At 35.4% G+C, this 14,245-nt stretch overlaps 1 protein-coding gene across 4 annotated transcripts in view; it reads left to right on the top strand.

Annotated features, from left to right (window-relative positions):
* Positions 1-14,245, top strand: part of SUMF1 (sulfatase modifying factor 1) — a 696,570-nt gene that overhangs the window by 171,198 nt on the left and 511,127 nt on the right. The gene's annotated exons all lie outside the window — the stretch shown is intronic.

Raw genomic sequence — 14,245 nt, 5'->3', positions numbered from 1 at the left:
TTTTAAAAAGAAGCATGGTAATTGATACTTTTGGGGATTTCTGTCCAATTTGGTGACCATTTCCCTTGTGAGAACATGCCATCCCTCACCCAGCCCGTCTAACAGGGGTGGGCTCACAGACAGTTATGTTTATATTACACAGTGATCTCCTAAAAAGCCTCGGCCCAAGTTTTTAGCTTACAGGTGCACACCTTTTTCAATCTAGGACAATTAGGTTCTCTTGGTCAGGACCTGAGACCAAATCACAGCTAAAACTATTATTTATAATTCAGGAGCTGAGAGGTAGGTTTATTTGGTATATAGATGGAGAAGCAGAGGAAAGTCCGTCTTCCAAGAGAAAAATAAAGCAGATGAGTGATAAGGAGAGAGGACAGCTGTCTATTTCTGGTTTCAGTCTCTTTTTCGATTCACATTACATAAGTATATTATTATAATAAATTCTTCCTTTGGGTTTAGGTTAAGTCAGAGTGGTTTCTGTTACTTTAAACAATTTTAGCCAGGAAAGGTACTGTGAACATTTATAATGACATTATTATTACCATTATTATCATTAGAAAGTGTGGGTTGGATAATTAGCTACTTTGCTCTTGATATGGTTTTGCTGTGTTCCCATCCAAATCTCATCTTGAGTTGTAGCTCCTGTAATCCGCACGTGTCGTGGGAGGGACCCAGTGGGAGGTAATTGAATCAGGGGGTTGGGCTTTTCTCCTGATAGTGAGTAAGTCTCATGAGATCTGATGGTTTTATAAAAGGGCAGTTCCCCTGCACACGCTTATCTTGCCTGCTGCCAGGTAAGATGTACCTTTGCACCTCCTTCACCTTCCACCATGATTGTGAGGCCTCCCCAGCCACGTGAAACTGTGAGTCCTTTAAACCTCTTTTCCTTTATAAATCACCCAGTCTCTGGTATGTCTTTATTAGCAGCCTCAGAACAGACTCATACAGCTCTATATAGAAGTTATATGATCTTTATGAATTTTTGTTCACTTTAAAAGTTGGGTAAGCTTTTTTTTTTTTTTTTTTAACTACTTTGCCTTTCTGATGTGTCTTCACTAAAGAGTGCCTTCCCAAAATAATATTAATAGAATTTTATAACATCAAACAGTAGTACAAAATAAGAAATTTCTATCTGGTGGAAGGGATAATAATACAGTAATAATGGCTAATACTTCTATAGCACATAAGTCATACCCAGTATCTTTTTTTTTTTTTTTAAAAAAGCAAAGGCATATGGGTCATTTTTCTATAAGAAAAAATGTGGCAATTGATTAAAATAACTTGAAACTTTTACCTTACAAAATTGTGACCCTGTGTTATGTTTTCCAAAAGACAGCAGTTTACATTTTTGTGTTTAGACTGCTATTAAATATGTTTTCAGCGAATAAAAAAACTTCCATCTTGTCCTATGTTTTTATCATTGCATTATGGTTTCATGAAACCCATAATTTCCCTTGTTGATATGATAAAAAACATAAAGATAAAATCACAATCAGAATATTGTCAGTGTAAGTACTTTAGCTGTGAAGTAATATCCAGGATTGATGATTGTAGACTGTCTCAAAATGTTATGAAGTCAAATGTGGATTGTTTGATAATATGCGAAGAGGTGAAAGAAGAGTATTATGTATTTATATAACCTGCAATATCACCAGCAAGAAATTAATTTCACTCACGGAAAACATATGAACAAATTTGTTAGCATGCATATTCAAATACTGTTACCAAGGCTATGAGAGCAGACTTGCTTTGTTTGCAGTTTGACCTTGAAAAGCACAGCCCGCGGTTCGTTCATTTCACGTTCTAGGTAGTAAGCTTTGCATACCACCTATAAACAGAATTTTTTCTAGAGTACTAGATCTTCCTTCTCATCTATAATAAGGCACACCACCAGCCTTTTCTGCTTGCAGTTTTGAAAGCAAAGATGTGTAACCTTTGAAGTTTAGTTCCACAAGCGTCCTATTTTAGAGCAATCTACCCAAAACATTCTAAGCCCAGATCTACAAGTATCTACAGGATAATTTCGCTGGATACCCCCAAATATCATCTGAGACTAGAATCCTTCTTAGAGACTGTATTAATTTTCTGCTTCTTATAATGCAACGTTCCTGCAACTATATAGGCCCCTGGCATTCTCACTCTGGTAGCTTCCCAGCCCCAGTTCTAGCATTTGAGTGGAGAAAGGAAACCATGGAAACAAAAAACCAAATGCAAAAAATTTTACTCAGTTGCCCAAGACTAACTTGTCTAAAGCATCTCTTGGAAAAATGTTGATGATTTATAATTATTTTTAGATATTTCAACCAGGAAAAGTTTGGCGTAAAAAGAATTCCACAGAGGAAAAAGCTCTTTTCTTTTTCATTATCTCAGTAAGTGCTAATGTGTTAAAGTCAGCGTCGCTGCAGACGGTGGGTCTCTACATAGCAATTGAAGAGGACTGTGGAGACTCCTTTTTACTCTCCTCACACATATAGTTAGTCCGAAAAGACCTCGCTCAGTGTCTGACTACAGTGCCTGAAATCCTCGTCATTAGAACTTCTCCCATGTGCGATAAACATTGCTGTTTCCATGTCATGTTTTTTTTAGAACTCCAGTATTCTTGGGAGTGAAAAAAATGGTAAACACAGATATGTTTTACATATTGCTTTCTTTCCAGACAAGGAGAAACCTGGGCAGCCTGACAACTTAGAGGAATTGGTGAAGAGGAGGAAAAAAATGTCAGACACACCAAATTAACATTTGTTGTTGTTGAGACAGGTTCTTGCTCTGTTGCCCAGGCTGGAGTGCAGTGGTGCACTCTCTACAACTCAGATGCTCATTGTACCTCAGAGGCTCACTGCAGCCTCGATCTCTCAGCCTAAAGAAATCCTCCTGCCTCAGCGTCCTTTGCAGCTGAGACTACAGGCACACACTATGATGCCTGGCTAATTTTTTAAATTTTTTGTAGAGATAGGGTCTTGCAGAGTTGCCTGGGCTCGTCTTGAACTCCAGGGCTCAAATGATCCCTCTGCCTAGGCCTCCCAAAGTGCTGAGAATGAATGGACGTGGCCACGTGTAACTCCTGAATAGTTGAAATATGGCTAGTGTGACTGAAGAGCTGAATTTCAAATTTATCAATTTGAATTAAATTTGATTTAAATAGCTACATATAGCTATGGACAGCACATTCCTAGATACTATACTTAAACATTACACATATTTTAAATTTGATCCTCACAACAATTCCACGAAGTAGGCAGTATTAATATCTCCACTGCCCAAGATCTGAGAACTGAAATTCCGATAGATTAGGTATTTTAAAAAATGTATTTCACATGTATGAGTGGTAGGGGTGAATGTGGGCCGAGGTCTGAAACTCTGCCTCTCTGAAGATAAAGTTTCTCACCATTTATGTTTCTAAGCCTTTGCCATATTCAGAGACTACTTTTCTTCTGGCTGCTGTGCAGGAAGGAAAGGATTAGAAATCATGAAATTAGAAAACATAAACAGTTTTTCATCCCATTGGAAAGTATAGTGATTTATATAGTGAAGGGCATTATGTAGCTTGAGAGATGTTTTTACTAAGGGTTGTGCTCTTGGGCTTTGAAAATATAATCACATTAATTAATTTGCTTCAAAGGAAACCTTGATCTCACTGCTGAATATGCTAGTCTTACAGCCTGACTACTAGAACAGTCTATTAGGCTACTGAGGTTTCTGCTTTGTGACATTCGAATGTTATTACTATAATTTTACTAATTGTGAGTTACCTGAGTGAGAGAATTGAGTAATAGAAATCTGTTGCATATAAGATTATGTCTCTCTTGGTAGTAATAAAAATGCTGAGGAAATAACCAATTTATGAATGATCATAGAAGTGATTTCTAATTCTATTCTCTTTATCTTTTCGGGCTTTTAAAAATAAGTGAATGGAGGCAACAAACTGCTCTATGCCTGTGCCACTCAGAAGAGGCAAAATAGGTGGCTCTTTGAACTCCAAAACCTTTTAGCTTCAGAATAGAAAGTCAAGGAAGTTGTGTTTTGGGAAATTGAGCTTTCTTTGCAACAGTGGAATGGATTTTTTCAGTGTCATTCTAATCTAATCATTAGGATTAGAACATATTACATATAATATGTAACTCTTCCACTTCCAGTTACATATTATAACTGCACTATGTGGTTGATGAATGACTGGTCATAACAGGCAGCTCTGAATTCCTTTATCCTGAGTCCTGACTCTAGCTTTAATCCCTCAGTTTGAAAGTCTTTCATTTAGTTGTTCATTTAGCTGTTCTCTTATCATTTTAATTTGCAGTTTTTAAAAACTGCAAATAAGCTGTTCTCTTATCATTTTAATTTGCAGTTTTAAAAAAAGTCAAGTATTTTCAAACATCTTTGCTTTGTTAGTTTGAGCTCTGGAAGATTAAATTTCACATTCTGGAACTCACCCATGAGCTTAGCTTAGAAGAACATTGAATATAATTTCTTTTTTACAGAGCCTGGAAATTACAGGGTTAATGACACAGGAAACCACTTCTCACTGCAGATGAAATATGTGTGTCTTTTTTCATCTCTTAGCAAATTAGGTAAAGTTTTCCCCCAAAGAGCTTTTTTGTTTTTAGTTGGTAAATTAAACAAGCAGTTCAGATTGCACTTTCCAGACCCTAGATTTTGTAGGTATTTGTTGCTGGGGCTTTTGTCTTAATGAAGTCTGGCAGTACCTGTTCAGATGAAATAGCCAATTTTACCTTTGCTCTGGCACTTAATCCAGCCATCTGCTCTAGCTTTGGCTTTCAAGCACAAAGGGAAAGTACAAAGTATAGCTAACTTGTTGGTGACAGCTGGTGGGTAAAAGAATCATTGTGTTTGACAGTGTCCTTTGGAATAGACCACGAGATGAATAAAATACAATATATTGCCTCATCTTATAGCTGCCTTTAGGTTAGTTGAAATTTAAATTTCTGACTCATCCACCTTATTTTCACTTCTTAGGCAAAGCCCCTTCTTGTCATGTACTGCATCAGCCATATGTTCTTGGGTAAGGGTATTGTGTAGACCAACACTGAAGTAGATATTCCACTAAACAAAACGCCTTGCATTTAACCAATGACTTAAGACATGCTATTCGTTTTAGCCTATGTGTATTTTTAAACTAGAAATGATCATGGACAGTATTTATATATTCTAGGGCAAATGATCATCTTAGAGAAAAGCCAATACTTTTAATTTTTTTCCTGCATTAAAAAACTGTGCTAATTAATAATTGATAAATAAGGAAAATTTTATTTTTGATCAATAGATTTACATTTGAACAACTGGAGTTTTATTCCAAACATGTTTTTGCAAATAATTAGTTGTTTCAGTCTTTGGTTGTACTTTTTAGTGAGCGAATGAAGCTATTGGCTGATCCTCAAACATAGTTAGCTACTGGAAGCAACCTTGTATCTAAAACACCATGTTAGCATTGGGATGAGGTAGCTGAAGTGAGGTGAGAGGAAGAGAAGCTCACAGAAGAGAGTTGGCAAAAGACGTTTGGTGGAAGGTTATTTAAGATAGAATTTATTCTAATCCAGATCAGAGAAGCAGCGAGAGATTATATATTTGGAAATGTGGCCCACATCAACCCTAAAAGATAAGGACTTTTTTTTGCTTCCCTGTTGGAAAGTATTTGGAATTCATGGCAATTTAGTTTTCCACTTTGCACTTGGAAACTTAATTTCGTCTTTCCCCAAAGGTCTATATAAAGAACCCATTTTCTGCCAAGGACCAATCAAACAGGATCATGGAATCACTGATAGAAGTGGTAAAAAGCGACTTCATTTCCTTCCCTTGGAGAAGTATAAAATCCTTATTCACTAAACATGAAACCAAGTTATCTATTATTCACTGCAAACCTTTTCTGGAACAAAGTGAGGCATAAATTATTTATTTTGCATTATGAAATAAAGTGGTAAAAAGGAGAGAGGAAGGCACTTTAGAGTGAGTAAAAATGGAAGACAAATGCAGGAGACAAGGAGAGAGAGCAGAGATGAGGGGGAGAGAGAGATGGATTTCAAGCAGGAATAAGATGGGGGTCAGGGCAAGCGAAAACATCTGGATTATTTATAATTAAAGAGTTTATGTCTCCTATAATGATCTGGCCTGTTGTTAAGCTGGGACTACCATCAGTGTTAACATATCTGAAAATTTCTCATTGAAATTCTTGATTGTCATTTAACAATTGAATGTTTTGAGGATCTGCTACTTGCAATGCACCATGATAGAGTTATCCGGAATAGTTATTATAATATTTGGCGGATACATACTATGTGCCTGACATTAGACAAAACATTTTATGTGGGTTCTTTTATCCTTAAAAGAGTCCTGTGAGGTAGGCAGTATCACTACCTCTCCTCACTACATATTACTGTAGATACAATGAGATATGAAGAAGTTAAAGTTGGTCAACAAAGTTTTATAAGTGTTCGGATTTACAGTATTTTTTTTTCCTGACTTCCATTTTGTAAATGCACCTACGATGGCTAATTTCAAACTACCAACACTTTAACAACCAGCTTGCAACCTTTCTGAATGTTAAGCTGTTGATGAGAGTAGGTATGAACTGGCTTCAGTACGCGTCTGAAGGTGACTGTCCACATATCCTCAAAATACCTACAGTCTAGCAGGGGAGATAAGACTATACAATATGAAGTAGAAAATAAGAAGAACCAGATAAGGCAGCATGGAAATTTAGAGAAGAGATAAGTTTGAGTTAGAAGGTTCTATGAGGGGGACATTTAAACTGTATTTTGAGGAGCGGGTAGGATTTGAAGATGTAGATTTGGGGCAGAAGAGCTGGAGGGGAAGCGAAAAGCATGAACAGCTGATGTTAAATGTTACCTTCTCATTCTTAAAATGTGCTTTGGCTCTGTAGCAGCAATACCCTTACGGTCCACAAGGTGGTGTGATAACCCTATCCTTTTGTCCATTTAATTACAAATGATAAAATACCCATTTTGCATAAACTGGACAAGAAGTTTTTACTCTGTTGAAAATGAGGAAAGAGTTAAAAAATGTTTGTAGCAAATTGTGATGAGAAAATTCAGATAAACGTTTTCCTTTGCTGTGATTTGTTTAGACTCACATTTACACAATCTAAGAGAAATTTATGTTCAAGTTATAACGAGTACATAGGCAGTCGTAAAATGACTGAGTGAATATGTTTGACAAAAGATGGAAAATACTGTCTAAAGATACTAAACTTGGGAATATGTTTTATTTGTCTGAGAGTTAAAAATTGGGTATGTCTTTTAAGTTTCATTGTGATTAAAAAAACCAACCCAGCATAATTTAAATTCATTAACCAGATTGAATGGCTACAGTGTGCCACTCATTATGCCATGTGTGATTTGCCTATTATGCCTTATACCTGGGTCTCATATCTAGATCTGCCAATAGTTGCAAAAATGCAACTTAATCAATTATGGAAGACGTTTTGAAATGTTTTGTTGTTTTTGTTGATACCACAATTTATTTGATGCTAGAGTCATTCATAATAAAGAAAGGTTTATTTTTAGCATTTGTTCATGTAGTTATTCAACATGTTTATTAAGTACCAACTGTGTGTTGGCCATTGTGCTAGGTGCTATTTTAAATGGTCATTTAGTTTACAGAGTGCTCTAGCTAGAAACCCTACAACCAGATGCTTTACCCCTTCTGGATGATAGCAACGAAGAAAATGGGTTTAAATTAAGAGAAGTGGTAGATCCAGTTGACAAAAGGAAAAGAGTACTGTAATGGGTGATGGAGGGTGAGTATGGAGGGGGTTCCTTGTAGGAAATCTATAAGAACAGAATTGATATAATTAAGATATATACTTGCTTGAAGGCAAGGGCTTAAGCTCTGACTCATAGAGCTTCCTATCTTATTTTAGGTCTCTAATTGCTAGTGTAGTAATGTAAGAACACCCTTCAACAGACAGTCTATGTGTGACCGATTTACACCACACTGGCCCAGTGCGGTTCCTTGCTCTTTGGAGCCTCTTTCCTCACCCATAAAATGAGGTTGATAATGCCAGTCTCATAGGATTGTCCTGGAGATTTAACTGAGCAGGAAATACAGGATTTATTTTGGACTCAGCTTTGTAAGTGCTAAGAGAAGGAGGAGATCCTTGGATTCTTGCTCCTCCCCAAGTGGGACTATCTTGGCCTCCAGCTGCTCTTTCACCTCCAGTCTGAGTTTCTCAGGCTTCCTTTCTGTCACTATCTTCCTCCCCATTTTCCCGAAACCTCGTAGTTGCTTTCAGTGTAGTTCAGTTCTGGTTTGGCTGGGATAGGGTTTAAAATAGCCCTCACTCTGAATGTGATGGCATTACAGCCCACCAGGAGCAAATTATGCTATGTACTGTAGCAGAAAAGGTTGTGTGATAACGAATAAAGAGATGGAGTTGGTAGAAAGAACAACACCACTGTGGGCTTGAGGTCCTTCTTGATTTTCATGGATAAAACAGTAAATAATAAGGAAGTTAAGAGAACGTTGTGAAGTTCCGAAACCATCTTCCTTTGGGGGCAGAAATTAAATTGTATTTAGAAACAATGGAGGGCTTTGTAGGTTCAATTTTTTTTTTTTTCTAGACAGAGTCTCGCTCTGTTGTTCAGGCTGGAGTGCAAATGACACGATCTTGGCTCACTGCAACGTCCACCTCCCAGGTTTCAAGCAATTCTCCTGCCTCAGCCTCCACTCTGAGTAGCTGGGATTACAGGTGCCTGCCACCATGCCCAGCTAATTTTTATATTTTTGGTAGAGATGGGGTTTCACCATGTTGGTCAGGCTGGTCTCAAACTCCTGACCTTGTGATCTGCCAGCCTTGTAGCTTCTAATTTTTGAGTGGGGTGATTGTATGGCAATACTAAGCTAGGTTACAGGGTATTCAATTTTTCATACCACTGTAGAGTTAGGAAAGGGAGCCCAACGGGAAGAGCCGTTTCGGGGACAGAGACCCATGATAGTAATTCTTTCAGAATGCTTTTACATCTATCCAAAAGCTTTGGAATATTAATTTTTTAAAGTAGAAAGACACAGAAAATAATAATTTCTGGTTCTTAATCTTTGCCTAAAGCTGATGACATTTTTGTGCTGTGCCAACAGGGAGATTCTGTCCATGCATAGTTTTTTCCCTTGTCAGTACGTTTGCTTACTGCTCAGATGTACTGACAGAAATTAGGAAACTGCTATCTATGTACCAGTGATGAAGCAATTAAGAACTTCATTTATATTATTGTATATTCCTCACCTTCCCTAGGTGTTTTCTGGTGAGGTAGTTCTAAATGGTCATAGACCTAGATTGCAGATAGCAGGTGCCTGAACTCTCTGGGGTCATTATTTTGCCTTTGCATGGGATCATCTTTAAATTTTTCATACCACTGTAGAGTTAGGAAAGGGAGCTAAAAAGATGAGCAGAAGAGAAGTATGGATGTCAGAGCAGTAGCATTAATTATCCAAATCTACGAATTATCAGAAAGCTTACAAAATATTCTATTTCCCTATATTGGAAGATTTACTAATTTACTTTAAGCTTTGCTTGGTTGATAATAATAGAATTTTCTAAGCACAAACAACTAGCTAATGCAGAACTAACAAGATGACAAGGAAAAGCACTATATTCTTTGAATCTATTGTTCCTAAACTGCACTGAGGCACCTTGGGACTCCAAAGGGAATACTGTAGTATATTTTAAATATTCAAGGGAAACAGTGATACTCAATGTCTGTGCAAATTACTAGCTCTAGGTAGGTCATGGTTTCAACATTAGATTGTGCCACGTTCCTTTTGGTGAGGTCCTATCTTTGTGAAGCTGTGTTTTTGGTAATTGCTGTAATACTAAGCAAATACCAGTGAAAATCAATGTGGAATGAGAAATGAGAGTGACAGCATCCAATCTGATTCCAAAGTTAGAAGGTTGTGCGGTGACCAACAGGCACACACATCCCATTAGTAAGAAAATGTGTGAAAGATTTTTTTTTTTTTTTTTTTACAATTTATATTCATTATTCTTCTAAATGGCTATTTGGAAAATAAATGTTTATTAAGTTTTTTGAATCTAATGGAACTCTTAGGCATTTCCTTTGGCTTGTAGACATCATGAAAAAATTAGACACAGAAGGTCACCACAGACCAAAACAGTTTGGCAAACTACAGTTTAAACAAATTTAAAATATATGTGGTGGCCTTTTTTCTTAAAAGCTTTTGCAATTTTTTTCTCCATTACTTAATCTAAATGTACAGCTATAACCACAGACTTGTTTTAAAAATATCTTTTCTGTTTCTTCCAGCTTTCCTCTTCTTCCCCACTCCCCTACCAGAGGAAATAGTAGCAACCTAGTATGTGTCATATTTAATAATTTATTCAAATGTGCAAGGCTGGGAAGGGTCACTGTTTTATGAAAATAGGATCATAGTATTGCATTGCATCTTGCTTTTTCAGCCTATCTGGTACATTTCTAATTTTTTCACGGAAAATTTTATTTAGTAATCTTAGTGCTTTCTAATTTTAAAAGCATTTTATACATATTGTGGAAACATTAGAAGAGAAATATGCAAAAAGAAAAAAGTTAAAATCACTCATAACTATTAATATTGTGGTATTGGAGCTTTTAAACTTTTTAAAAAAGTGTATAAAAAATGCCTTAGTGGCTGATGCATATGTATGTTTCCTTTCATGAAATAAAAAGCAATACATACTTGTAAAAATTCAATGATCATAAAATACCTAAAGTGAAAGTCCTCTCACTTCTATCCCTCAAAGTTAATTTCTAGAACTTTTTCATTGCATATATAAACATCCATATATACATATATACTTTTTTCCCTTTCCAAAATTGAATTATTTCATGTTAGTACAATCTGTAAGCTATCTCATTCTTTTTAGTGGTTGTATAAAATTCCATTGGACGTATCTACTATAATTTAACCTATTTCCCTAATGGTGAGATTTCTGGTTGCTTATAGGTTTTCATATTACAAATAATGTCTTAATGAATATCCTTATGTGAGTAACATGTGTTTTTATATGTAAATGAGAGTATTTGGTTGGTTATAATGCTGGAAGTAGAATTTTTACCCAAATAATGTTCTATATTTTACATTTTGGTAGATAGTACTAGGTTGTTTTCCAAAAAGGTGAACCAATTTGTAGTCTAAATAAGTAGAGAATTTTATTTATATCAGTGATCTTGTTTGTGGTTTTAAATATCCTCCCAGTTTTGATGAACTAACATAATTTACATTAATTTTTCTAACACTTATAATACCATCTGAGATTTCTATATATTCAATATCTGTGTTTCAAGTAAATGATCATTTATTGGCCTATCATATATAATTAGCTGGCTTAATTTTATTTTTGACCACTTTTAGTTCATGGAGCTTAGCAAATATCATTCAGCCAATTTTTTTTTTTTTGAGAAGGAGTTTCGCTCTGTCGCCCAGGCTGGAGTGCGGTGGCGCGATCTCGGCTCACTGCAAACTCCGCCTCCCGGGTTCACGCCATTCTCCTGCTTCAGCCTCCCGAGTAGCTGGGACTACGGGCGCCGCCACCACGCCCGGCTAATTAGAGACGGGGTTTCACCGTGTTAGCCAGGATGGTTTCGATCTCCTGACCTCGTGATCTGCCCCCCTCGGCCTCCCAAAGTGCTGGGATTATAGGCGTGAGCCACCGCGCCCGGCCAATTCAGCCAAGTTTTAGGATTCAATAAATTGAAACAACTTTAAAAATTCATGATCTTATTCACATTTATCATCAGAAACAAATGCATTTTTACATCTAATAGTTCTTTTTTGAAATTGATTACTTATTTTATTTCAAATTGTCTAATTTTTAAAAATTTATGTTTTCTCTTTTTAGCTACTTTTAAAAATTTTATAAATTACATTTATTTTTGTCAAGGTAATGTGTTAACTATAATAACATGAGTGAGACACTTCTTGAAGTTAGAGAATTCTGCTAGAACATTGTTTATTGGAACCAAATCTCCAAAAAATGGTGTATTTCCTAGGTTTAATTGTTCTTATTTGATAATTTCCATTAAAGTGAATATATAAAGTCTGATACAATTTTCGAACTTGCAGTTCCAGACTTAGAGCCTAAGTCTAGACTTAAGACTAAGGCCCAAACATTTTTCCATTTTTCATTATTTCAATTCTGAGCTCTTAAGGTATATTATTTAAATTTTTTGCAGATTGCCTATTAGAGTATGGTAATAAACAGAAAGCATGTAAGAAAAAATATAGTGAGAACTTGATTAATATTGTGCCTTTTATGGAATCATCCATAGGTAATTGAACAAGGTATCTTAGCATCAAATTAAATATTTTTTAACATTTGCTAGAATTTTGGCTAAACCTCTAGACTTTTTCCTTAGCATTGTATTGCCTGTAAAAATCCAGTAAAGATTTATATGTGAATATTATTTATTGAAATCATTTTCTCAAGAACTTACTAAATAATTTTGTTATATTATTTCAGAAATTATTCCTCCCAGCTCCACAAAATCAACAGAAACCATTAAGTAGTCTTCAAAAGTTTTAAATTTCACATGACAGTGTAATGGGAAACATTTGAATCTTTACTGTGAACAACTGATGTTTTGCTGCCTCAATTTCTGAAAGGTTATTTTCTTATTTTGTTAAGTTGCTGGTTCTGAACTTTTTGGTCTCAGGTTCCCTTTATATTCTTAACGATAGTTGAGGACCCCCTGAAAGCTTTGCATTGTGTTGTTCTATCTACCAATATTTAACATATTAGGAATTAAAACTGAAAACATATAAAAACTCAGGAACATATAGCACACATTCCATTAGCTGTGAGAAAGAAGATGTCATGTAGCCTCTGGAAAACACATACACTTGTGAGAGAATGACAGTTACAAGGCAAATGACACTTAAGTAGTATTATGAAAATAATTTTGACATTGCAGACCACCTGTAATGATCTCAGGTATCCCAGGCATCCCTGGACCACACTTTGAGAACATTGCAATAGATGGTTTTACAATAACCTAAAACATAAATCTAGGTTGCATTGATACACCCATTGCATTGTTCTTTAAGTTCTGTGTAAATATTTCATGTCTAAAATGCTTCATAATTTTTATCTATAGTACATAGTTTTACAAGTGTACGTTAGGTGTTATATGCTACGACGGTGTTATGATGGATCTTAATGTTTTACATTTGCCTTATTGACACTGATAAAACATCTTTGAACTTGTTATTTTATAAGCTTTAACTTGCGAAACTTATTTGTAATATTCTTTTATATTTTCCTCATTAATGATTGCATTTTCTCTTGGAATCATGGGCTTTAACAGAACATGACTGCTGGTGTGATGAAAATGAAATTTAAACAATAAAACCTTCAGCACCATTTTACTCCTCATTTTGTTCAGAAAATAAACCAATCATATTCCTTCTTCAAATAAGTTGTTTTTCATTCCAGAGCTAAAATTAGTTTTACTATGCGCTGATTGTTGCAAAGCATAAAAAGACTTTCTAGACTGTTACTGCTTTTGTGCTGTATTAGAAGATGATCCCAGCCTTGGTTCTTTGTTAATACGGTTTTTGCTTTGTTTTCCTATAGATGTGGAAAATTCATGTTTATAACATGCAAAAGGAACAATAAGAAGCTTGCCCTAACTTTATGGCATTTTTATTCTGATAATTTGTTTTTAATATTTTATTATAAATTTTTCCATTTATAAATGTTAAAAAGCTACATACTTATTACTTACACAAGAATTGTAGTGCACTGACAATAAAAACCAGAGAAAAAACTAAACAATTTGAAAATGGAGGTAACTATGTAATTTAAGAATGTAACAAATGAGTGATACTCTTAAGGAGTCTTGTAAAGAATGTGCAATACATTCTTACTGCATACTTTGCTCTGGGCCAAACAGGTGGATATTTCTGCAAGTATTTCTAATTTCCTGCTTGGTGGGGGACCTAGTTAGGATTTATTTGACAACATGCTCCGACTATTAGCTTGAATTAATGAATTTAAATTATAATTTATACTTTTAGTTAATTTTTTTTGCTTATTGCATTGCTATTATAGTGTTTATCCATTAGTATGGAAGTATTTCAACATTTTGGCAGTTGTGTGCATTTGGATGAATATATCAACTTTAACCTTTGTTATTGGACGTATCATTCATCCCTCATACAGTACTGATCACTTAGCAAATATGAGGCACTATGAGGTACTGTATGAGGTGACAAATATGTGTAAGGC

Source organism: Pan paniscus, chromosome 2, assembly GCF_029289425.2.
Source record: "Pan paniscus chromosome 2, NHGRI_mPanPan1-v2.0_pri, whole genome shotgun sequence".
Taxonomy (NCBI): domain Eukaryota; kingdom Metazoa; phylum Chordata; class Mammalia; order Primates; family Hominidae; genus Pan; species Pan paniscus.
Note: the sequence above shows the minus strand (reverse complement) of the source record. Positions and strands in the feature narration are given on the sequence as shown.